The following is a 27,753-nucleotide window of genomic DNA, read 5'->3' on the forward strand; positions in this document are numbered from 1 at the left end:
ATCCTAGAATTGATGGTCTAGCGATTGGGGAACACCCATTAGTTTGTAGATTATTAAGAGGTGTAAAAATGATTAATCCTCCTAACGAGAAATATAGTGAATTATGGGATGTTGAGAAGGTCCTGAGGCTTTTTTTTGTCATGGCCAGATAATCAAGATTTGACACGTAAAGCAATTTCAGGTAAATTAGCTATGATTTTATGTCTGTTAGCATGCAAAAGATCGTCTGATATCAGAGCACTAGAGATTAATAGGCAGAGTAGGTCTCCCAACGGAGTGACTTTCCTCATTTCAAAGAGGACCAAGACAGGTTTGAAATCAGTTTCATATGAAGCTTTCCCAAATCAACCAAAATTATGTCCAGTTAGATGCATAAAGGCATACGAAGATATGACGAGGGAAATAAGACCCCAGGGGGTAACTCAACTACTAATAGCGATTTGTAAACCTTTTAAAGCGGTTAGACCGGCGACCATAGCCAGATGGCTTAGGTGGGTGATGGCAGAAGCAGGCATAAATATCGAGAAATATGGCGCTCATTCAGTCAGAGGAGCGATAGCTACTAAGGCATATAACATAGGGGCCAGAGTAGAAGACATCATGAAATCGGCGGATTGGTCGAATGAATCGATTTTTAAGACTTTCTATTTTAAACCTTTAGAAAGTGCAACATCGTTAGTGGTAAGTAAGCTTTGAACAAGCATAATCAGAGCCTCCGGTCTTGACATAGAATTCAGATTTTCCACACATTCGTTACAGAAAGTCATAATTCTATTAAAGACACGGAGGCGAAGGATTATCCCACCCGATCAATCGTAAGAATGAGATGTTTACATAACATGTTTCTGATATTGCTATACATTTTAGTTAAGAAATATAATTAATATGACGATGGTACTAATGTTTAATGTTTAATCAAGTTATTAATAGATGTGGTACTATACGATTGACCCACCCTGTATTTCTATTATAGTCACTGTTATATTTGTGTTTTCTCTAGGGTTGATGTCAGATGGCAAACAAATAGGAAATTGAGAGAAGAGAATATCAAAGATGTACAGAACTCATCCTCGCAGGAAAGAAAGAGGAAGAAGGGAAAGAGGACAAGAGATTTAGTTCATTGAGGACTTTCTGATTGGTTAAAGTTTTGTCACGTGGTCAGTTAGAGACCAATAGAAATGAACTACAAATGTTCAAAAAAAAAAACATGGTTATTGTAGTTTTTCAAAAATTGTATTCATGTTCTATTGATATTTTTTCTTTGCTGCTGAACAGTAAAGTAGAAGAGGAAGCATAATCCTTCGCCTCCGTGTCTTTAATAGAATTATGACTTTCTGTAACGAATGTGTGGAAAATCTGAATTATACTCGCGGTGAAAACAAACAGCGTTGTTTGTTCCCTGGGCCATGCAAAGGTCATGGAAATGGGACAACAAGATTCTACAAGGGCATTGACACTAAAAACGGAGTCAATCGGGTATCGTTTTCGGATCTCACTGATGTTTACAGCTCTCCCTGAAAGCAGAAAGTACTCATCCACCAGAAACAAGGCTGCTGTTTAAATATGTGGATGTAAAAACGAAATAATTGCACAATTTTTCCACATTTCTGGAAACAAGTTGAAAATATACACTGATCATATGAGGTTGATGCTCGTTGTAAAATAACCCTTAATGGGTGTCATAGCGTCCATTATTTTGTATGTCCTCATTTCGATCCATTTTTGTTATTTATACAGTTTCCCACACACCTATGACCCTGAAAACTCCCCAAACCCTCATGATGTGCAATGTTTCAACAAGATTTAAACACTGTATGTATGGATAGTTTACATTTCTATGTCAAGACCGGAGGCTGGGATTATGCTTTCTCTTCCACTTTACTGATCAGCAGCAAAGAAAATCACCAATGAACATGAAACACAAAACTATTAAAAAAACTACCATAACCATGTTTTTAGAGTCTTTGTAGTTCATTTCTATTGGTCCTCAACTGACCATGTGATGTCTCTAAACCAATCAACAAGTCCTCAATGCTTAAAACCTCCTGTTCTCTTTCCATCCCTCCTCTTTCTTTGCTGCTCGGCAGCGAGTTAAGTGCCTTTTTATTCTTTCTTACTATAATGAGAATGTTTATGTAGAGAATGTTTGTTTTTGATTATTTACACGTACGCATACACGCGCGCGCGATTAGTATAAGGCGGAGCATATCCGCATTAGTTTCTTTGGTTCTTGGGAGTTGCGGCTGCGACAGGGCTGGTGCTCCGGCGACCGCAACTCCACAGAGCCGACACAGAGGGCACTGCGGCCACAGAAGAGAGAGAGCGCGACGGGACTGCGTAGTTCCGGCGCTCTCTCTCTTTCAATGCTGGGACCGTTACGGAGCGAGTGAGAGGAGATTATACGATTGCTGACATTCTATTAGATTCAGAGAGATCTTTTATCACATATTTGTTCCGCTTTCAAAGCGCAACATTCTGACTGAACACAGCGTTCTGTCAGGAGCACAACAGCACCCCTGCAGGCTAATAGAGGTACTTCACATAATACGGGCACAGTCCCAGGTAAAACCTGATATTTGCATATATAATATATATGTTATTACAGACCAGGTGATCAATACATATATTCATATATATATATATCTCGATACAGAGAGAATATAGAGTAAGATCTTAAATCCTGGTATACATTGATTCTATTGAATTCCCCAATGTTTCTGGGCTCCTCCAGTGATGAGGGGAAGGCTAGCATTAGCCAGAAAAGGAGCCATACGGAGATGACTCAAGTCCTCCAGAAAGCCCTAGGGGCCTCACTGGGACATGGACCGCAGCAGATAGCTCTGATGGAGGACTGGCTCAAGTTCTCACAGGGCCTGGAGGAAATCAAAGGGCTTAAGGCACAGACAAAATCTAAAGGGGGCAGAAAAGCAGCCGCAGGGCAGAGGAAGCCCCCCCCCGGGCACACCACCAAAGAAGAAGGTTGGTAAAAGGAGAAGGATAAGAGGAAAAGCGGGGCCTAGCAGGGGACAGGAAGGATCCTCAGATACCTCAGATGAGGGTAAGGACGACTGGGAGGAAGTATACTCAGAGGAGGAAGAAGTACTTTCGATATCCTCCTCAGAGGAAGAAGGCCACAAAGTGCCAAAGAAAAAGAAAAGAGAGGAGACAGAGCAGGATGGTGCAGAGGACGATGACTTCGATCCAGAGGCTCTTATTCATCCCAGATCATCCGAATGGGAGCCGCCAAAAAGAATAGCGGCCTATCTAAAGAAGCGCCTGAGGGCGCCACTAGCCAAAGAGGCTAGGAGCAAGATGAGGGCGGAATGCCCCAGACCCCACCTCCCAGAGGGTGCAGCGGATACACCTGAAATAAATGAAAAGATGATTACATTCTTGAGAAAATACACAAAAGATGTGAGGAAGGGTCTGGATAGATCCTGGCGGTCATGCCAAGATAAGATGTAAGACATGACAGGACCCCTCACAAAAATTCTACAGTTCGGAGAAGAGGCTAAAGTGAAAGGAGAGTGAATATAGGCCCGTCAATTCTAATAAGGTGGGCCCAGAGGGTGATATGCATGTTGGAAAATGCCAACCATGCCATCACCACAGAAAGAAGGAGATCTTTGTTGGTGAAGATCGATCCTAAACTGAGTGGGTTGGCCTCCTCGGAATCAGCGTCATCCGCGAAAAGGGAAATTATTTGGGGACTCCTTTATCAAGGAACTACCCAAATTAGTGAATTCCTATGCAGCATGGGACAAGGCACAGGCCTTTCTCAAAAGAGTTTTCGGGAGGCAAATTTTTGGACGGGCAAGCAGAGGCAGGGCTCGCTCAGCTGGCTGATTCCACTATAATCGATCCTATCAAGACAGAGCACAGTGGTGAGAGCAGGAGGATCGTAGACAAACACCTTTCTTTCCATCAACGAGTAGAGGAAGAGGCAGAAACTGACGACAAGGGGAATGTCAGCAAGACAATCCAGGTGAGAACAGTCTACCCACACCTAAGTACCCCAGAAGTAGGGGGAGGACAGCTCAGTGTTTACAAAATTGGTTGGATATATCGGGAGATGCCTGGGTAATACAGACCGCTGATGGTTTCTACATAGAATTTCTAGAGACACCACATCAGGGAAACCCACCAAAGGGGTTAGAAATGAACAGAGAAGACAAAGTATTACTGGAAGGAGAATTGCGAGGGCTAGAAAGCAAAAGAGCTATAAAATCCGTAACAGTGTAATCAAAGGGATACATAAGCAATATGTTCCTAGTAAAAGGGAAACACAAGACAAGACCAATTATAAACCTGAAAGGCCTAAATTAATATGTGGTGTACAGACACTTCAAGATGGAAGGGATACACCTGTTAAGAGATACCTTAATTCAGGGAGACTGGCTAGCCAGGATAGATTTAAAAGATGCATACCTGACTATTCCCATAGCAGAATAACAGTGCACATTTCTGAGATTAATCTGGGAGGAAACAACATGGGAATTTCGATGCCTGCCCTTCGGCCTAGCATCAGCACCATGGTGTGTCACCAAGATGATGAAACCAGTTGTGACACACCTCAGAGGTCAAGGGATAAGACTCATAATCTATCTAGATGACATATGTCTGATGTGCCAAGAGAGAGAAACACTAGTAGAGCAAATACAGACAACAATAGAATTGTTAGAGAGTCTGGGATTTCTAATAAATTGGGAGAAATCCAGTATAGGACCAGTACAGTAAATGGAAATCCTGGGGTTCATAGTGGACTCTATTCAAGTAACTCTCAGCCTACCCATTCACAAGGTGAACGATATCAAAAAACAGCTAAGACACACACTAGCAAAGGGAGAACTGTCGCTGAGGGACATTGCAAGATTAGTGGGCCGTCTAGCGGCATCAATCCAAGCAATATTCCCAGGACCACTACATTACAGGGCACTCCAGAGGCTGAAGATCTATCACCTCCTGAGGGGCACTTCCTACGAGTCAAAGGTGACCATCTCCCAGGAAGTAAGGGAAGAGTTAGAATGGTGGCTAATCCATATGGATGCATGGAACGGGAGAGCGATATTTGGTTCATCCCCGGACCTGGTCATCGAATCCGACGCCAGCAGATGGGGCTGGGGAGCCTGATGCGGGAACCTGTCGACAAGGGGCAGGTGGTCGGATCAAGAGATGACTCTGCATATCAACTGCCTGGAGTTGCTCGCAGGGTCCTTTGCAGTGAAATGCTGGACTCAAGAGAGGGCTCAATGTTGTGTCCTACTAAAAATGGACAATGTCTCGGCGGTCAGGTACATCAACAGACTGGGCGGGACAAGATCCAGACTACTGGCAGAACTGGCAACAAACTTCTGGGAACTCTGTCTTCAGAGGAGAGTCTCAGTGACGGCGGAATATCTGCCAGGCCATCAGAACGGAGTGGCCGATTGGAACTCCAGATACCTTAGAGATGCCAGCGATTGGAAGCTGGACGAGGTAGTGTTTCAAAAGCTGATGTCTCGATGGGGACCATGCCAAGTCGACTTATTTGCATCAAGACTAAACAAACAGTTACCCCGGTTCTTCAGTTGGAGACCGGACCCAGAAACAGAGGCGACAGATGCCTTCCTACAATCATGGGGCCACCAGATGAACTACGCGTTCCTTCCTTTCTCCATGATAGCGAGGACGCTAGCCCAGGTGAGACGCCAGAGAGCATCCCTAGTACTAGTTACGCCGGACTGGAGGGGGCAGGTGTGGTTTCCCAGCCTTCTGGAATTATCAGACCACAATCCAGTGGCATTACCCAACGACAAATTCATCGTTCAAGACCCCAGAGATCTCAGCCATCCACTAGTGAGGTCGGGAAGACTCAACCTGATAGCTTGGGAGATTTCAGGAGATCTTGGGTTAGGCCAGGACTATCGAATGAGGCTGAAAACATCATTAGCGAATTCTGGGCTCCAGGGACACACAGAGTTTATAAATCAGTATGAGCTAGATGGAGTAGCTGGTGTCTGGAGAGGAATATTCATCCCGATGGAACGGATGTAGTACACATGGCTAATTTCTTAGCACAGATGGCAGCTCAAGGAAAGGCATACAGAACTATCAACACAGCCAGGTCTGCGATATCGGCAGGACACCCGAGAGTAGAAGGCTTTGTGATTAGGGAACACCCATTGATCTGTAGATTAGTAAGGGGAGTGAAGATGATCAGACCCCTTAGTGAAAAGTATAATCAATTATGGGACTTAGACAAAGTTTTGAGATTATTTCTATCATGGCCAGATAATTAAGATTTATCATGGAAAGCGATTCCAGGCAAGTTATCCATGCTTTTATGTCTTTTAGCATGTAAGAGATCCTCAGAAGTTAGAGCACTGGAGGTCAACAGGAAAAGTCTATCTCCGAGCGGAGTGACTTTTCTCATAACAAGAAGGACCAAAACAAGTTTGAGATCCATTTCTTATGAAGCTTTTCCAGGTCAACTGAAATTATGTCCAGTCAGATGCTTAGCAGCATATGAGGATATGACAAGGGAAGTAAGACCTCCAGGAGTGTCACAATTATTGATAGCAATCTGTAAACCATTTAAAGCCATTACTCTGGCTACCATAGCCAGATGGCTTAGATGGGTGATGGTACAAGTGGGCATTGATATATAGAAATATGGCGCCCTTTCAACTAGAGGAGCGATGGCTACCAAAGCATTTAACATAGGAGCCAGAGTAGAGGACATTATGAGGGCTGCAGATTGGTCGAATTAATCGACTTTTAAAAACTTTCTTTTCAAACCTATGGAAATTGCGACATCGTTAATGGTGAGTAAGCTTTGAACCAGCATAATCCGAGCCTCCGGTCTTGACATAGAATTCAGATTTTCAACACATTCGTTCCAGAAAGTCATAATACTATCAAAGACACGGAGGCGAAGGGACGGAGGCGAAGGATTATCCCACCCTATCAATCGTAAGAGTGTAATGTATTATAAAATACTGAAATGTTGATATTTTTATTATGATTAATGAACAATGCATGATGAATACAATATGAGATAATGCTGTAAATGCACAAGAAGAGAAGTTATTTACTGTGTAGTTGAATTTACGATTGTCCCACCCTTTTTTCGGTTTATAGTCACCTGTTTTCATTTTATGATTCTATAGGGATGGCGACGGACAACAAGCAATCCGGGAATTGAACTAGGATTGGAATGGAACGGTCGGAATTTCAAAAATGCACTGGAAGCAACCTCGCATGGACATAGAACGAGGAGGGATGGAAAGAGGACAGGAGGTTTTAAGCATTGAGGACTTGTTGATTGGTTTAGAGACAAAACAAACATGGTTATGGTAGTTTTTTAATAGTTTTGTGTTTCATGTTCATTGGTGATTTTCTTTGCTGCTTATCAGTAAAGTGGAAGAGAAAGCATAATCCTTCGCCTTTGTGTCTTTAATAGAATTATGACTTTCTGGAACCAATGTGTTGAAAATCTGAATTCTCATTACACCATCAACCCAGGTGTGGATAGTTAATATCTACATATTTGAAACCACAATATTGCAAATGCTGTTTGTTCAGTGCGATAGGTGCATAGATCACTATGCATCCAGAAAAATGGCATTTCTAATTGCATTGTTGACAATATTCTAAAATATTTTTATACGTGACATGGGAGACAAACAACCTGTCATTTCTTCGTGGACTATTAAATAAGGATACCCCCTTACGCCATGGCTGATGACCCCCGTCAGGCGACCACAGGACCACCCCATGACTCTGGCAGCAGTTGACCACCCAAGTGCACATTGACATTGCACCAGTCACTAGGATCAACTGTGCCATTAGCTACGTCTTGTGCCTTGGTATTTGTGAAATGAGTGAATGCACACTTCACTGACAGGACAGTGGCACCACAATGATTGCACCCCTCTTCTTTCCCCCATGCAGGTTATGCCGGATACCCCCTCACGCCATGGCTGATGACACCCGTCAGGCGACCACAGGACCTGCACGAAGAGGCCTACCACCGTGCACATGTACAGACATGGGGCACTATTGAGCAGACATTTGGGTTGCTTAAGGCAAGGTTTACGCTGCCTCAGCAGATCCGGTGGTGCCCTTATGTACAGCCACATTAAGGTGGACAAGATCGTCCTGGGCTGCAGAAAATGTGTATAAAACTCAACATTCCACTGCCACCGGACATGGACCCTGCTAAGCTGGATTATGGCGATGACAACAATGATGAGATGCCATTGCGGCCTCGATGGGAGGGCATGGATGGCCGTGATGCACGTGATGCACTCATCCATCACTAATTTTCAACACTTCTCACAGCCACATGGTGCAGGACTGGTGAAACAAACTGCAGAGCACATGAAATTAAACACATTATACTCACACTAAGAAGGAATGTCCAGTTGTGATTTGTATGCAACACCAAGTGTATTGAAACTCAAGTAATGTAACTGCAGGTGGCCCAAAACACCCTCCACAACTATCCCTCCACCCTCCCCCTCCCAAACTATCCCTCACCCCTCCACCTCCCCAACTAGTCACACGTAGTCCAAGAGTTCCCTGGCCATGTGACATCCATGCCATCTGGATCAGGTAGCCCTACTTGCTCCCACACCTGGCAACATGGTCCGAGCTGGGTATCGTGCCTCACAGGTGCATGGATCGCCTCCTTGTTGAGCCCTGTTCTGAGTGAGGCATGGTGCTAGTCAAAGCCGACAGTGACTGCTCACTGCCCCATCTGTCCATGCACGCCTGGCGGGCCAGTGCAATTGACTCCTCAATCGTGGACATCACACTGTTCCCCTCACGGACCCTCCTGGCCAACAAAACTATGGCAGCAGTTGATCGCCCAAGTGCACGAGCAGTGCGACGTACTGTAGCCTGTGTGCTCTCCCTCATGAGGCGGGCCACCTCTAGGTGCGCTGCACCAGGGCAGTGAGGGTGTCCTTCTGTCCCTACATGCATCTCAGACACCCGTCCATTTCCCTGACACAGGGGTAGGGTGAGCGCTGCCGGCTAGACATGCCAATGGGGCTGAATGCATCCCACACATCCTGGGTGTGGTCTGTGTCCTTCCCCCATGTCGACATCGGCATCTCCTGATACACCCCCAAGACGAGTCAGTGACATGGTAGATGGGCTGCAGGAGTGGGGGTTGTGACCGTCCCCCTGCAATTGCCCTTGTGGGAAATCCTTGCATGGTGGCCATTGCATGTTGGAGTTTGACATCTCGGGTGTCCTTCACGGGAGGTGCCAGTTGGGATGTGGCAGCTGGGATGTCCTCCACAGGAGGTGCCTGTTGGAGTGTGGCAGCTGGGGTGTCATCCAGGGGAGGTGCCTGTTGGACTGTGGCAGCTGGGTTGTTCTCCATGGGAGCTGCCTGTTGGAGTGTGGCAGCTGGGAAGTCCTCTGTGGGAGCTGTCTGGTTGTCTGCATCAGCTGTAGCAGTCACAGTGGCAGTGGACGTGCCCTGGGATGTCGATGGACGTTGTCTCGTCTGCCTTGCACGTCTGGCGCCCCTCGACGTGTCCGGTTGTCCACCGTCGGTGTCAGATGATGTGCCTGTGGGTTAATGAAAGGCATGATGTCAGTGACCAGTATGGCTACCAATTGGACAGTTACATGCAACATGGTGATCGTGCAGCATGCCACTGTGGGGACGTGCAATGCTGCATAATATGCCGCACTCATGCATGAGTTACACAACATTCCACACAGCCACACGGCCACAGCTGTAGGCACTGTGAAGATGGCACATGAAACACAGCTGTATTAGGACTGATGGCGTTTGCACCCACATTTGGCTGGGAGCAGTGGCAGGCTGGTCTGCCTCTGAGTTGGTCGTTGCAATGTGATGAGGTGGTGTTGAGGGGGGTGTTCGGGAGGGGTGTGCCTGGAGTTTATGGGTGGCAGACCCAGTATGTGAGTGGGGGGGTTTGTGGTAGGGCTGGCAGGGACATGTAAGGGACATGCCCTCCACAATGGATGGGTGGGTGGCCATGTGTGTGTGCAGGTGAGGGTTACCAGTGTTATTGTTGGGGGGGCCTGGGTGTGTGGGCAATGTCATGCCCATGGTGACCATGCAGTTGTGGGTATAGAGTGTACATGTCGTACATTTTATTACGACACATTTATATAGCCACACTTATACAACAATGACTTTTTTAAATGCACTATCCAGTACTTTGCCCACATATTCTAGGACTGGAGTTAGAATGTATTATTACACCAGTTATAGAATATGCAGGGGGGCTGTTTGGTGCTTTTTCATACATTATTTCGGCATGGACGTTTTGACGTGTGGATGTGTCTCTATGAGGTATTTGTTGTGAACACATGGACCAGCAAGTGTGTATGGGTGTGCCTGCAGGGTGTGTGCGTGTTGCAGTGTGCAGGTGACACTGCGCCTCATTGAGTGGTTGGCCATATTCCGCTGTTGCATTGGGCGGGGTGTGCCTGTCAACGTGACTCTGGATCTGCCACCTGACTTCCCGGTGCAAGAGGGTCACTGGTAGTCCTAGCGACACAGGTTGTGGCAGATTAGGGAAGTCCCCATTCCCATGGAGTCCCTAAGGACTCCATGGGAATGGTGAGTTTGAGACACCAGCACCTTTGCTAGCGGTTCTAGTGCTTCCATGCCAGCTCAGCTTGCCAGGCCGCTGCACCAACTAGGGACATGCCTGTTGGGCGTTGCAGCCCTAGCAGTCATTCTGATGGGTCCTCATGATGAGTGTGCCGGTCCAGTGACGTGTGCTGGTGACCTTACAGGCATCCTTGTTTCAGGACTGCCATACTGAGGATGTGGGCTGCTGTTTGGTGTCTTGTCATGTGGTTGGTTAAGGGGCATGCATGGGAGGCAGGGCATGTGACTTGCTTTCCACCATTTTGAATTGGTGGGATGGCAATCCTAGTGCTGGCTCAGATCTGGGTGATGTGGGCAGTGCTATGGCCATTTCAGTGCAGTGGTGGTATGGGGATGCAGGTTGGGCAGGTGTGTGGTTTACATTGGGGCACTTTGTGTTCTCACCGCCCTCGACAGGTGTCCGGGTTCCGGCCTCCGCTGCACTGACTCCCTCTATCCCCTCCATATGCAGTACACTGCTGCACTTCTCCTCTTCGGGCAGCAGCTTGAGGGGGGGGATAATCCACCACCTGTGGACGTGCAGTGTCTGCGGTTTGCTGACATGATGTTCCTTACCCTCAAGCGGAGGTCATCCCACCGCTTGTGGTAGTCCTTTACACTATATGGGGCTGCACCCACTGCAGTCACCTTTTGTGCCACTTCCTCCCATATTGCCTTGCTCCTCAGCTATGTGCTGTAGCTCTGGTCTGCCAAGAAGAGCTCCCCGGCATGCTTAACTATGCAGTCTGCAAGCATGTTCAGCACCACCTCTCCAAAGTGTGGCTTGCGCTAGAGGGTTTGTGGGATGCAGGATGTCATCTTCCTCACTAGGTTCCAGCACTCATTAGGGATGGATGGCTTCCAAAACAGGCAGATTAGAGTGGATTGTGATTTTTAAAATGGCCACTGGCCTCTTTCCGGTGCCGGTGTTTCCGCTTCTGTTTCCGTGGTGCTGCGACATCCGGCATGCACGCGGCGGAAGCAGATGCACCGCCCACCTTGGTGGCAGTGCAGCCATCTCAACCGGTGTTACCGTGATGGCGGCCCCCCCGGTTCCGCCAATCCGGGATGCGTGCTTCTGTCAAAGCGTAATGCAACCTTGTTTCGGGCGGTGCACGTTGCCGGAATTGGTGGGACCGTCAACACGGTAACAACCGAAATTTTCAGCATTACTCATAATCCGCCCTTTGTCCGGTCTTCAAATGCCTTCATGTCCTAGCGTCAAGCTACCTTTTTTCAAAGATATCCGTTTATCCTCCAAACCATTTTTTGTGATAGGCTGGTCAAAATCACCTAACAATCCCCCCCTCTCGTTTTGTTCACTGTGGAGACAGGTGCTTTTCTGTCTTTGGCCCTCGAGCCTGGAGTCCATTGCCCTCTGAGCTCTGGGCAGTCAAGTCCCTGTCACTGTTTAGAAAGTAGCTGAAGACCCATCTCATTCAATAATTATCATTCTACATGCGTCCCTGCTGGCCCTCCGTTTAACTGTATGGTTTACATCTTTACTTTACTTTTTACTTTACTTTATTTAATTTCTACCGTGCTCCAGGATACCCGAAGGCTTACGGGCGCACATATAACGAGAACAAGACAGAACAACGGTAAATTCAGAGGGTCTCCCTTAGCGATCACGTGTAACAATGGATTTTATTGGTAGTTTCGGATGTCTAGTAGAGTAAATGTGTTTTTAGCTTCTTTTTAAAGGTGTCTGTAGAATCTGTTTCTCTTAAATCCAGTGGAATAGCATTCCATGCCATAGGGACTGTCATGCTAAAGGCTCCCTTAATGGTTTTGCCACTTTTACATTGCTGCTTTTCAGTAAGTGGGCATTGTTGTATCTCAGTGTCCTCTGGCTGTTTCTCTACCACTCCTTCCATTAGGTAGCTTGGCATACAGCCCACCCAGCATTTGTGGACGATCAAAATCAGTGTAAACTGGATTCTTGCTTTCACCGGCAGCCAGTGCAAGCTGCGCCTGTCATCCGACACGTGTCTCGCCATTTCAGGCCTTTCACTATCCTAACTGCGCTGTTCTGAATTACTTGCAGAGGATTTGTTTCACCTTGTCTGATTCCAATGAGTAAGCTGCAACAATAATCGTCTTAGCACCAATTATGGCTCTAGCAATTGCTTCTGCATTGTGTTGTGATATTAATGGCTGCAGATGAGCCAATAAGTTTAGATAGTAGGTGGATGATGAGATCAGGTTGCTCACTTGAGTTTTCATGGTTACATTCTGATCTAGAATTATGCCCAGAGTTTTGACTTTCCTTTGCATCTCAATCTGACAGTCTGCAATGATGAAGCTATCAAAGAATGGCCCTAGCTTGGCCAATTTCTTCTTTACTCCCACCACCATGTGCCTAGATGCAGTTTCTGCCTGATTCGCTTGAGGATTTACGCTACATAAATAACCAAAATCAAAATCAAAATCTGACTATTCAACCCACCGAGATAAACAGAGACCAACTACACAACCGTCACCCCCACAAGCGGACAACCCCGACCTCAAACAATTTGTGCTTCTATAAACTGTAAGCCCGGAACAATTAAAATGTGGGATGAATACCAGCAGAAAGAAACAATGCTAGAACTACACGATACCCAGAGACCACCCAAAACCCACTACACATCCCCCTTTCCCGTCTTCCACACCACCACACCTCTCATCTACCACATGTCCAGAGGGCAAGTGAAACAACCCACCAAAACATTCAAAACCGCACATCACTTTTTAGCCAAACTACAAAACCAATAACCTCTGGCACCAAACAACTCAAACACTGGATGCCACCCTTCTGGAAACAACAAGCCCCAGTGCACAATACAAAGGACACCCAGAAAGCTCACATGCACAGAGGCCAGTTCCTCCTGATTCTGCACGCATCAACAGATGAGCACAACCTCTATCCTATCCCTCTCTTCATCACTGGCCAACCCTACCCTCTTTACCTTACAGAGGGAGACGCTGGAAATTGCACCGGTGCTCAGTATAAATCAATTTAACATAACATAACATAACGCAGAATTCACAGACTCGCCTAACAAATGACACAGTATAGCACAGACATCTCCGTTGGACGCACATTAAAGCGCTCTGCTTTAATTTGTTGGCGAGCACCATGAAGGGCTAGACCTCAATGTCTCTACTATGTTATACAGTTCTTTATGAAATCTCCTGGTAATGCTGCTCCAACCCAAGCAGGCAATTGTTGAGATGCATATCTAGTATCAATATTTGTATGAGCCGCTATTCCCAGGATTCACAAGACAGTGCGCCACTGCATTCCCTGATAGCCCACACCAGTACATGGCCATGTCAACACTAGATGAGCACTTTGTACATGAAGCATAGCAGTAGCTGGTAACTAAGGTCATCTGTCTGGAAGAGACGCACTCTGCCCAGGGTGTACGCGACACACAGTTGTGTGGGAGCACTTACCCATCAGGCTTTGCCCTGTGGAACTCACAACCTCTGCGTGATGTCAAGGGTGGTATTGGAAAGGGATGAAAATACCCCTCTTCTGCCAAGCACGTGGTTTGGAACAGTTCTATCACTTTTCCGTCTCTGATATGGACTTAGGTGTGTTTCGTTTTTACTTATTGATGATTTAATTAAGGCCCAAACAGTCACAGGCAGGATGCTTCCCGTTGCCAAGCCATTGTTGAGTACACATAAAAGCAAGAAGGCAATCCTTGCACACAAGACGGACTCCATTTCGCAACGGTCACCTTGGGCCACTGTTCAGTTAAATTACTTTATTGCAAATGGCACCTATTTTATATGTTCTTTCTGTTATGATGAAAGGACGTTACATTTCGAACATACATTTCCGCAGTCTCTTTGTACTCTCTCAGGTAGGCGATGCACAGAGTGTTTCTTTCTTGCCTCTGTATTGTGAACAGGGCAGAAGTGGTGCCCTGAGTTCCGTGTGTCCTCTGTCTGGCTAGGGACAGAGAAAGGCAGTTCTGTGTTCCAGTCTTCAGTGGGGTTCAGTTTCCGTTTGGTCGCCCTGTTTCAGTCTCCAGCAGGTGGTCACACCCCACCCCCAATGCTTGCATCTGGTGAGGGTCGGTCTGTGTTGTGCATTTCTGACTGAGTTGGGTGAGTTTCTTGGGTTGTAACTTGTAGGCCATGTGCTGGGATTGCGAAAAGTTCAGCTTGGTGTCGCCTCTCTCAGTGGAAAAGCACTAGCTTCTTAAGCCGGGTCTCATCAAAGAACTGTCTGATGATGCTCTCTCAAATTCTGGCGGCATACAGGATGTCTCCCTCTGTTATGCAGGACTCTTGCTCGGGTTTTGTTTTTGTTCGTTGAATACCTGTTGTTGCAGTGAAATTCTGACGTTTGTACTCAAAAGCTGCCAAAATGCAACTACGTTTTTTCGTTCATTAAAATCAAAGATAACGATCCTAGTTCCTCTCTGCAGACATTTTTCCCATTTTTGCCATATTTCTCTTTTGCCTTCCCTTTCTTCTTCGCTCACTCTTATGATGTTTTCTCTCTTTCTCCTGCTGGGTCTCAAACACTGTTAATCTCCGTTCCTCTCTCTTCCCTCTCTCGCTCTCTTTCCATCAAATGCATCGCTGATGACATCACACATGACATCACAGAGAATATCACCAAAAATGCAGTCACAGTTGGCTGGTCCTTCCGGGTCATTCGGGATTCTCCCCAACTTAAAAAAAACTGTCCAGGAGATTCTGCAATACTGCAACTTACTGCAACTTGGGGTGCGCTAGGGAACAAATGCCCATTTGACACTTCCTGTCTAATGCAACTTAAGTTGCAGAGATGTGCAAACAACCCGCATGCATGTAGATTATTTGCAGATGGAAAGTCTGCCAGTCACCTGACACCAGGTGATGTGTATCAAATTGGTCAAGGACCACGATTATAGATCAGGTGATTCCCCATAAGCCTAGGTGAATTTATTAAGAAAAAGTGAGTTGAGGACTGTGGTACATCTCCCAGTGACATTAGGGTAGGTTTACAGGTTCGCACAGCGGACCCCTGGAGCCTGGTTCGGCCCAAATCGCATGTAATATCCAAATATCTTAAGAGAAATTAAAGAAGTGTGGGGGAGGTGTGAACTGGCTCAAGGTGAATGTGAGAGAAGAACAGAGACAAATAACTTCAAAGCTTGCAATAAGGCAATGAAGAGTTGGGGGAAAGAACCAGCTTGGGGAAAGCAGGAAGGGTTTTGGACAAGAGGGAAAGGAACCCTGTGTATCTGTATTTATTTTGTCTATGTATTCTCTATTTATTGAAAAACAGGTTGTCATTTTGGACAGAAATGACTTACAAAATAGGCAAGAACAGGTAACGGATGCAGTCGTAGGTTAAGGTGGGCCTGCATAAGAACATTGTTTGATTGAGTGACATATACCAGGTGGTGAAGCAGTAAAAGTAGAACAATCTACCAGGACTGGAGGATATGACAATATTTTAACAATGAGAGCCTGATGCCAGAATTTACAATTACACAGAGTGGCCTTAAGGACAGAATGCAGGAAAGGTGGGTTGGTAGTTATTTTGGATAGGAGGGCTGAAGGGTTTGGATGGGACCCTTCTTGAACCGAAGAGATGCTTTAATGAGGAGAGTGGGGGGGGGGCAAGGAGGGAAAAAGTGTGAAAGCAGGAGAAGGCACAGGATGGATCGGGGACTGATAGGTTATATAGAGACGAGGAGTGGAAAGCTCGAGAGGTAAATACAGAGATATGCAGTCAGCAAGGTCAGAAAGGTATTCAGGGTAATATACCATGTCATGTTATGTTTTCTTGTATTTGTATACAGCCTCCTGCCATTTGTTATGGCATCGAGGCATTGTAGATAGGATAGCCCATCAGCAGAACATAGTCTGACAACATGAGAGAAAGGAGCATACCAATGGATGCAGCAGTAACTGTAATTTAAGGAATTGTTCAGAACTGTTAAAAAAAACAGGGATGTCAAATGTAGACACGTTGGAAGCCAAATCGTCGATAGCGAGGAGGAGTGGGTTGTTTTGAAATAGTAGAGACTGTGTGACAGCTGGACTGAATTTCTCATGAGACTCAGCTGTATGCTATGAGCTCTGTGCTATAGGAAGAAAGGTGGCAGGGATAAGGTTCATGAACCCGTAGAGCAACTGTCTACAGTTGAGGGCTCTGCACTACTTTACATGCAGTGTATATACACAGTGAATGATATGCAGACACATGCACATTAAATGACAGTTGTAGAATGCCCGAAGTCCAGATGAAGCAAGTGTACTTGTCCGTCATGTAGGATGCAGAGAGTAAACAGGGAACTTAAATGTGCGGCGAGGCACAGAGACAAAGAGCCAATATATAATAGTAAGAGACCTTCATCGGATAATACATTAAAATAGTCTTACCTTTGTGGGTCAGTGTGTATGCATCATTCTTTTTAAAGCAAATATTGCAGCGCTTTATCATAGTCATGGATGGATTGGGACTGATTGCCATCTGTCAGGATTCAAAAGCCTTCAATATCTTGATTTTTGTTATATAAAATGATGCACTCTTTCTGCTTCTGAAAGGGGGGTCTGCTAATCTTTAATGCATGTTCCATGTCATAATTATAGTGCATTTATGTGCCTTTGTTGTACCCGTTTCTTGGCATGAACACCACCAGCCCTCCATTGGCAGCAGGGCAGGTTCATAGATCCCATGTGCATTTCTGACAGTTGCTGGAACACAAAGTAACAGCAGGCAGATATGTCTGCTTAATCTTCACTAACTTTGAATCACAACATACTAATTGTGTACCCTAGTCAGTCTGGTGGAAAGTTAATCTTTAAATAGAAGCCATGGTTGGTTGTGAAATAGCCTACTAAATTCCGACAAGTAAACTGCCACAGCAATTTGATATCATTCCAGGGTCAACTTCATGAGCATTGCATCAGCTATGACAGGGGTGATGAATATTAGCTGTCTGGCCTAGTACAACTGCCATGCAGGACAATTGCCAGGAAGCCACCTTCTTTGATGCCCCAGAGAAAGGTCAACACCATCTTCCAGGGAACATGATCCATCCCCGGGAGATCTCCTGGGAACCAGTGCTTCAGAGTTCACACTGACATAACAAAGCCACACCCATTCCAGGGTGCTGACCCCTGGAGTCCCTTTGAAGTCAGAAGACATGGGTAGGTGGTGAGGTAGAGTAGCCAGAGAGAGGGGTAGGCAGGCTGAGAGAGTGGGTACACCATATTGGTTATTGCTGGGTGTCTCAACAACTTCCTATCACTCACATTTCCTGCAAGCCAAAGGAGTTTGATGTCAGAAGGCAACGGGCACATGTTACAGCAACCTGGATTGGACCTCTTACAGCAGACTTGCTGTGAGCCAAACCCCTGTGACATTTTGCTTTTATTAGAAGGTTGAACACCATCACCTTCTTTGATTCATCTCTGGACAATCAATACAAGAAGAAAGATTCACTAGACCATTGTTGGGTGCACATTCTACTGCAAAGTCCTCCTACTGAGAGGTGAAGTCACAAGGCGCTCAAGGCAGAGGCAAGGTCTAACTGCTAACCATCCCCGGGGAACAGTAGTGGTGATCTGCTGACGACCTATGACTCTCTGCTGGATGCACTAGAACCAGGGCCCTGTTCACTGGAGTTGAAGGCGCCTCTGAAGGTATGAAGCTTCTGAAAAAAACATATTTTTCGCTGCTAACTCTGTAACTGGTCGATCGCCTTTGGTAAAGTTATGTTTGATCTTATGCAAGCACCAAGAGGCTACTTCAGTATTAACGTGCTTTACACATTCGAATAACATAACATCAAAGTTCAACCCACAAAAAATGGTCAAACAGAAAAGTGTAATATGTTATGTTATCCATTTTGTACATCTAGTACAGCGCATTATTGGCCCAGTGGCTTCTTGGTACTAAAGTAACCTCAGGACAGCAGAACAAGAACAGCCAAGAGCACCTTTTTCAAAAAAACAGGGTCTTCAAGGAAAAAAGAAATGACAGATGGTCTAAAGTAAACCGCAATGCCAGCAGAAGTGTGTTCCAAAGCTTTACAGCAGCAACTGAAAAAGTCTGCCCACTTTAATAACACCCTTGAACCATACCTTAACTGTTTTATTAATTTGCATAATAGTAGTTAGAGTGAATTATAGTTCTTTTTCAGCACCCTTCAAACTGGCCAAACAATGCTTCCAGCTAATCAATATGAGGGCTATAATGCCACCATGACACAGTGCGCAAACTAGTGAAGTTCTTGGACTATGCTGCAAGGTGACCTGCAACACACTACAAAAGACACATGGTATTACGAAAATAGAGAACACAAACTTCACAGTGCAGATACATTATTTAAACCCACACCCGCCTCTACAGTAACACTACAATAGCGTAAACATTCCTGAACAGTAACATTATTGATAACACAAACAAGATCAGTACAGGTCTCGTAATGAACACACATGTATAATTCTCAAAAGGAAGTTCTTTTTAAACAAATTATTTTTATTATTCTTAACACTAAGAATAAAATAGTAATCGTTTTAGAGAAAACATATTGTAATCATAAATCCACACAAAAAATACACATACATCTAGAATAAAAATTGCACCAATGTGATGCAATTTAAAGTCAAACAATACCCAGTCCAGAAAGGACAAAGCATGCAGAGAACTAAGAAAAAAAGGTGTCTACCACCAAAAAGTGTCACCAGGTGCCTGCGCAACAAATAAAAAGGCTGAAACAAATTGTGAGCATAGAAAAAGGAAAAAGGCCAATTAACAAAAGCCTCAAAGAAAATCCACCTTGGGCTACACGTGTATGTTCACCCAGCACCTAAAGCAGGTGTCTAAAATACAACATCCAATTTAACCCATGACCTAACAAAAAACGAATTCCAAAACAACAAAAATGCCAACTGGGGTTCTGGCTTCAAATGGCCAAACGTGTTGCAAAGGGCTGAGCCTTCCCCAGGGCAGCAAGAAAGAATAATGTGCACTTGGGCAGGTGTTAAACTCCTATCAAGAAATACAAAAACATAAACATCGGTTGAAACAAACTCTTCACAATGTAAAATATATTAGCACGTCAATTAAACTAAAAATATGGCCATACTCAGTTGAGTACTTTAATCTTTATATTTGTTTTCTCTGATTTTATCACAACCACGCTTCACAAGCAAGGCTTGGGTGCCCAGCTCCATACATGGATTATCTATAATTAAAACAAGGTTAGGCAAGAAAATCCATATAACAAAACTCCAAACACTCCATAGAACATAGCCAGTTGCAACAGAGAAGGGGAAAGGTGAGAGGGACAGCATCTCATAGAAACTCCACTTGTCAGCCCCTAATGCATTACCTACATTGGACGCGTTGCATAAACTCCAGTCCAAAAGGACGTCAAGATAAACCCTGCTGTGAACAATGGTGATTATAGATGATCCATGTATGGAGCTGGGCACCCAAGCCTCGCTTGTGAAGCGTGGTTGTGATAAACACTGATATCGTTTTGGAGAACACAAATATAAAGATTAGAGTACTCAACTGAGTATGGCCATATTTTTATTTTAATTGGTGTGGTAATATCTTTTACCTTGTGAAGAGTTTGTTTCAACCAATGTTTATGTTTTTTGTATTTCTTGATAGGAGTTTAACACCTGCCCAAGTGTACATTATTCTTTCTTGCTGCCCTGGGGAAGGGTCGGCCCTTTGCAACACGTTTGGCCATTTCAAGCCCAGACGTAAATTGGCATTTTTGTTGTTTTGGAATATGTTTTTTGTTAGGTCATTGGTTAAATTGGTTGTTGTATTTTAGACACCTGCTTTAGGTGCTGGGTGAGCACACAAGTGTGGGCCAAGGTGTATTTTCTTTGAGGCTTTTGTTAATTGGCCTTTTTCCGTGCTCACAATAAGTTCCACCCAGTTTATTTAGTGTGCAGGCACCTGTTGGTACTTTTTGGTGGTGGAGACTTTTTTCTCAGTTCTCTGCTTGCTTTGTCCTTTCTGGACTGGGTGTTATTTGACTGTAAATTGCATCACATTGGTGCAATGTTTATTCTAGATGAATGTGTATTTTTGTGTTGATGTCTGATTTCAATACGTGTTCTCTAAAACGTTTGGTATTTTATTCTTAGTATTAAGAATAATAAAAACAATTTGTTTCAAAAAAACCTTTTTTTGAGAATTATACATCTGTGTTCATTAGGAGACCTGTACTGATGTTTTTTATGTATTGATGATGATGCCACTTTTGTGAGGTCTAAGTTAAAATAATCTGTGGCCAAGCCTCCCCCTTTTCGCTGTATAACATTATTGTAAAACACACGTGGAGCTATGCAGTAACATGCCTAAACTGAGTTGTGCAATTGAAATTGAAATTTATATTTTATTTCTATCGCGCTCATACACCAGTGTTTCAGAGCGCCACAAGGCAAGGGAGGAGAACAGGGGAGAACAAAACAGCGATCTTACTAGGCCCAGTGACATTGAGAACACACAAGTGCACGGGGGAGGGTGAGGGAAAATGTGCAAGGGAGGGGGAGAAGTGGAAAGTGCGTAGCAAAAGGGGAACAGAATAAATAATAATAATTAAATAAATAATAAAAGCAACAAAAGTGATAGTGCAGCCAGCAAGTGGTAAGTGCGGAGTTTAAGGCAGCAGACAGGGTAGGTCAGATAAGTGCAGGAAGAAGAAAAATAACACTCTTACAACACATAGTGCCCTATATGTGGATTAACTCCTAGTCCATACACATCGTCCTATGCCAGCACCACAACACATGCATTTCCTTGTGTATTTACACTGTGAGAACAAATAAAAAACGTGTGCATTCACATTTTTGTATTGCAGACACTGTCCCTTATACAGTTTCATAAGACACACAATGCTGCACACTATCATATTAATTTATGCCTGAAAGGATTTATGTGTTTAGGGGAAGGTAGCCTTTGACTGAGCGGAACAACTGTGGTACAAGAATGGTGTAACAAGGAGCTGGAAATATTAATACTAGTGTATGCATGAAATCCCATTAAGAAGGGAGGGGGTATGTGGTGATTACTAGTAGTAGAAGTAGAGTTAGAAAGTAGATGTGTATGGTGAATGGGGTGGGGTTACGGTGAACTAATCAGAGTTCTGGGCCATCCGTGAAAAGCACATTAGCAACATCCAGTGACAACTCACACAGACTCACACAGCCAACAAAAGCTAGCAGCAATCTATAGAATGACAGTAGTAGCTGACACGGTTCACAAAAGCCCATAAGTGACCATCGCCCTCCAGAAGTCAGCTTATAGAGGGATGTTTGATGAGGAAGCATGAGGGTGGATGCCTGGGGTCAAGTAGGGAAGGTGGGTGGTGTGTGGTGTGTGGGGTGGTCTTGGAAGGAGAGAAAGGAAGTCATAGTACCTGAGGGGGGAAGGCTGCTATTATGTGGGCAGGGTGAAGACGGCAAGCCAGGTGAACATGCTAACAGGTGGAGAATGTTACCAACTGCCCTCTGCTGGACACCCTGAGCCATCAATTTCTGGTGAAGTGTGAGCTCTTAGGGACCAATCATGGTTGGGCCTCATTCAAACGGGCTGCTGGGCAGTGCCTGGGAAGCATCATGGGGGTCTGGGATGATGTTGAGGCCCAGATATGTGGATGGACCTACACTGGTGCTATCCTGGAGAGTTGAGTGGGGGTGGAGAACCTCTGGTGCTCTTGCAGTGGTTTTCCTAGTAATGGGCTGCTGGGTAGAGTTTAAGGAGCCCCCTGCGTGCCTGTGAGGATGTTAAATCTTAGGTTGGTGAAGGGTTCTAGGCTGGTGATATCCCGAAGGGCCAGGGAGAGGACAGGGGACCTCTGTGGCAGTTTTTTTTTCCTTTTTTCTGTTTCCCCCTTGGTGATTGACCCCGGTCTATACAGATGTGTCTCTCATTCTTACTGTTACTACTGACGAGTAAACCGTTACTTACAAAACTAAACATCAGCAGGGCTATTAGGGGCTCTCAGTCTCCAACCCTTGTATTTTAGCGCCCTCAAGATGCTTGGAGAGTGTTCATCAGTGTCGCGCTATGGCATGAATCTAAATAAAACTCCCATGCTTCGCCTCTCCCAGGATTGCACTGGAATAGACATCTTGTTGCTCGGTCTTATATGGAGACATAGCCACACAACCAAACTGGTAATTACAGCCTCTAGGCCACTCACAGCTATGATTAAGTTGAATGACATTAAATATGGTGGCAATGGCTTGAAACTACTGAGATAATGACATCTTCACTAACATGGTTCTACTTGGGGTCAAGCCTACACCACAACAGCACACATTCGGGTTCTGTAAGTTAATTCATACCATGTTAGTAAGCTTCTTACGGTCTGGGAAAATGGCAACAATTATGGAACCCTCGTCCCTGTGAGTAGTGGGAGAGAATGTCTCCATCTTCATTCATTACCACTAGATATTCATCTCTTGGCTGGGCCACGAGACTGCCCCACTCGCCTACGTCAGAGTAGGAACATCTCGCGCATAGTCTTGGAGCTCGTTTGCCAGAGCGTACCCATACACAGAAGGAATCCCTCTTCTTAAATGTGAACCGCCAACGCAGGTTCAAAATGCTCCTTTGGGGTGCATGTGAAAATGGAAGCATGATGGGGGTAATCCTATATAACAAAAGGCCAGGTGTATGTTTGTCTGATGCTGTCATGAGCAGTAGAGACTCCCCGCTTTGTCTGTTGTCACCGCTAGAGGGAGATGTTGCCTTAGGATATATAGTGGTCCTGCTGTGTGAATGAAAACCTACTGTACAAGATTACATTTAGATGCAACACATAATAAATTAACACTCTGCACATGTATTTCTTCACGCTCTTTGGCCCGTGTACATGGGCTTTCACGCTAGTTTTAAATAAAACGGTAATTGTATGCATGGAACCACCACGGTTTACACTTTCGTGGTGTTGGGTCTCCTGTTTGCAATTTTCATCACTCTCAAAGCAGAGTGTATATTGAAGAATAAAGCGAAGCGAAAGCGCAAACTACGCTTTGCGGGTGACATGGTATGATGGATTCCAATGGAATCCGCTTCCAATTTACCAGGGCCAACTGCAAGGCGTTTTAGATAGGGGTCGTCGGGATTTACACCTGCATGAAAATGTGATGCAGGCATAAAACCGGGTGCTGCTCCAAGACGGAGGAGGAATGCAAAGCAAAGATGCAAACTCTGCTTGGCTGCCTCCAATGACTTAGGCATAAGAGCATTACACCATGCTTTTATGCCTCCGTTTAATGTAAAACATGTCCCCCAATGACTTCCTTTTTTAGTTTTCTAAATTACTTCATTTTGCTTGTCCACCGCCCCTTAAGTGCCCTTTGAATTAGTGTGACCTTGGAATGCGTCTGTGGGAAGATGGTCATTCCTGATGCTCATGGAATGTCTACCTGTGCACCAGGAGGAAATAGGGAAATATGGAAGTTGACTTTCTCCATCATGACGTTGTTCTTTCTGTGCATCACAGTTTCAATTGGAGAGTGTTTTGAGGGCAATGAGATAATGGAGTCCTATCATTGGCTGTGCTATTGGCTGCGTGTGATGATCCCTCTAATCATGCGGGGTTGTCCAACTCCAGGCCTCGAGAGCCGGAATCCTGACAGGTTTTCAGGATAAGCCTCATTAATATTCATGAGAAAAAATGTGCCTACATTTAGAATCATTGCATGCAAATTTCTCTCATGAATATTAATGAGGAGTATTCTGAAATTCCGCCCCTCCAAGCCTGGACTTGGACAACCCTGAAGGCGTCTGGCTGGTGGATTGTCCACTGTCTGTCAAACGTTGTGCACAAGTCATTTTTCTTCAGGATCAAAAACAGACAAAATACATTTCTTTGGTTGAGTGAAAACCCAGACAGAAAGTAAGTAAAATTGTGAATATCTGGTCAGTGCAGCCATTTTGCGGCCATGCATTCCAATAAGCCAACATTACCCTTGGGGTTACAGAAGGCCCATGTATCAATAATGATCGGATACGAGCAGAAGGACTGCATATGAATAATGGTAAAGTGAACGTATGCATACATCGTATATTAAGCTGCATCCGCACCACTCAACAAATGCAGGCGACAAGGCACCCTGAGCATATGTTCTTCAACTGTCCTCTATCTAACCTGTCTCTTCTCATAACGCTCGTGGGTCCCCGTTACAGGCATTGCAGACTGCACCCCTTCTTTCACAGAAAGTGAAACCCCTGGTTGTGATCCTTTGGCTGCATCACTAGAAAATCCGGGACCTTCCCAAAAAAGCCTAGACTTTTTGAACACGAGAAATGGTGAACTTTGCCAGATGGAGAACGTGCTAAATAGCGGCGTCCATATTCTCATAGAAACATGGCTTAAGGCAGATGCAGTGAGCTTGCCTTTTCTTGATGTTTTGGAAAGTTCCCAGTACCTGGCCTCGCTCGCACTGCTATGGATCAAAGCAAGGCCGGGTGATGCCGACTTACTCATTATCAAAACCATGTGCGAGCACCGCCCGCTCCAAATTATGAACCCAGCATGCACAGCAAAAGACACCCTTGGGGGAGCGAATGTTTTGCTAAGGCAGCCAGGAAGCACAGCTGAGTATACAGAACTGCTCATTTTAAAACAAAATAAACTGCCAATGCAAAACTCTTGCAATGCCCTCGCTTAAAGAAAACAAGATTTGACTACATGATAATACATGCATGAAATATATGAATAGAAACAAGTGTTCTTGTCTGCAAAGGCCGCCCTGAATTAAGAAATCGCATTACGTGTGTACGGCGTGTCGAAACACCGGCCAGACTTGGTGATGTGTAGGGTCCAGCCTAGAAAGCCCTCTAGCTTGTTTCTCTGGGAGAGGGGGTCATTATGAGGACATTCAAGGTAACTGCATAGAGTGCCTCTAATATAGAGTGCCAGTGACAGGGGTGTCATATTGTTCTAAAGGCATGCATTTTTAAAGGGAGGGGGCAGCCAAAATATTATTTTGTTGAGGTGCCATACATCTCTGCATCGTCCGTGTTGAGGGAAATGATGCACGGGTTGAATGTTTGACTCCATCATCTGAAATCTGAAAATTCATAAAAAAAATCTTTTGCAATGTGAAAGGCTAATGCTAGTGCTTGACAAAGCTTGCTTCCTTCCGCAACAAGTCAACCATGAAATTAAAGTCAAAAGGTGGAGAGCATCAAGATTTCATCTAAGACCCTCCCCTCGAAATTTCAGATGTTTCCTCCAAGTCTGCCTAGTCAAATTCTCTCAAACTCTGCTTCAGCACTGGATGCAATAAGGGAACAAGAGTGCCCAACTGGGCTTCAATTAGAGAAACGTGGCTGTACTTTCTGCCGTAATATGTCCCCAAGATGTTTCTGATCAATGCTCAAACTATTTCAATTTTCCAGAAAAGGAAGAAAAGCAATCTCTGTGGCTGTGGCAGAATGGTATTCTGCTGAGGCCTAGGCTTTTTTTCATTCTTATTAGCATAAACTTGTGCAGGTAATTCTGTTGGTGAAAGGGAGGTCTGCTAATCAGACCCATCCTTCATAAATGCTCCATGCCAAATTTATAGTGCCAACATGTGCCTTTGCTGAGATAGCCTGCATGTGTCCTCAGACCCAGCTCTGTGGTGGCACAGAGTAGGTTCATATTTCACATGTACATCCCTGACAGTTGCTAGAACACCAAGTTCCTGCAGTCTAGGTATCATTTTAATCATCTGCAAATCTGATCTAAATGTAATAATTGCATATCTCAGTCAGTGTGGAGGCATGTAAATCTTAAACTATAAACCATGACTGGCTGTGGGATGGTGACTGATAAGAGCACACAATTAGACAGCGGCAGCAATTTTATGTCACACTAGCGTCAGCTCTATGAGAGCTGATGGCTATGACAGGACTGATGTGAATTGGTGTCTCATCTCAATGTCTCCATTACAGTTATGTGCAACAATGGCCAGTCTTTTTGATTTCCCAGAGGAAGGCCAGCCAGTGCTTCAAAGTCAGCACTGACATAGCAAAAGCCACTCTCGTGCAATGGTGCTGACTACTGGAGTTACTTTGAAGTCAGCAGGCATGGGAAAGTGGCAGAGTTAGAGTAGCCAGGATAGGAAGGTGAGCTGAGAGACAGGTTCCACCATATTGATTTCTGTCCCCCCATTTCCTGCAGGCAAGGCACTCTGGATGTGATGCCCTAAGGGAAAGGGCGCTTGCCACAACAGCCTGAATTGGTCCTTTATAGCAGGCTTGCTTTGGACCAATCCCCTGTGACATTTTGCCTTTATAAAGAGAAGGACACCCACCATTGCTTGATTCTTCTTTGGACTCTTGAAGAGCAAGAAGCATTCACTAGACCTCTATTGGGATTGCAGTCTATTCCAAAGTCCTCCACTACTAAGGCTAGGAAGACAGAAGGCATCCAGAGCTATGCACCCTAACCATATCTAGGGAACTATGAAGGTGAACTGCTACTGAGCCAGTGCAAAATGAGGCTGACCTGTGAAGAGCCTGTCATAGAGGAGGAGCTGCAGGCCAGGAGTGATGGAGCCGAGGGCGCTCTGGACTCACTGTAGGCTAAGGTGGTCAGCCAGCATAGTGCCCAGAGAAGGCACAGGAGGTAAGAGGGTTCTAGCAATGGGAGGAACTGAGCAGCTGCCAGAGTCAGCGTGGGTAACAGTAAGGGACTGGCAACGTGCGAACGGTGGTGGGACACAACATTCTCAGACCATGAACATGCGGAGAATAGTGCAAGAGAAGGATTGGGGAGAGTTATGGACGAGAGAGGCACAACACAAGGGGAAAATGTGGTGAGCCAAGCCAGAAAGGGTGATCAAACAACGTTGCTTGGGGGAAGCCTCTGGCAGAAGAAAATTCAGGCACTACCAAATAATAGTGCCCAGAATTCCTGCACCCTGATTGGCTGGCCAGTCAGCAATTATCTGAAAATAATGGTAACTTTCTATATAACATGAAAGAGTAACTTATCACTATAGCAGTAATGTGCAACTCTTGGTATGAAACAGATATCTCCATCGGTTCAGCCCCCACAGGAGAGATTTGTATGTTAACTCCAAGGTGTCCTATTGAATGATGGTTTGGCTTACTTACCAGTGTTATCGAGTTCGATGAAAATTAGTATCACAGTCTG

This window comes from Ambystoma mexicanum, chromosome 6p (genome assembly GCF_040938575.1).
Source record: "Ambystoma mexicanum isolate Mex_15411 chromosome 6p, UKY_AmexF1_1, whole genome shotgun sequence".
In the NCBI taxonomy this organism is placed as follows: domain Eukaryota; kingdom Metazoa; phylum Chordata; class Amphibia; order Caudata; family Ambystomatidae; genus Ambystoma; species Ambystoma mexicanum.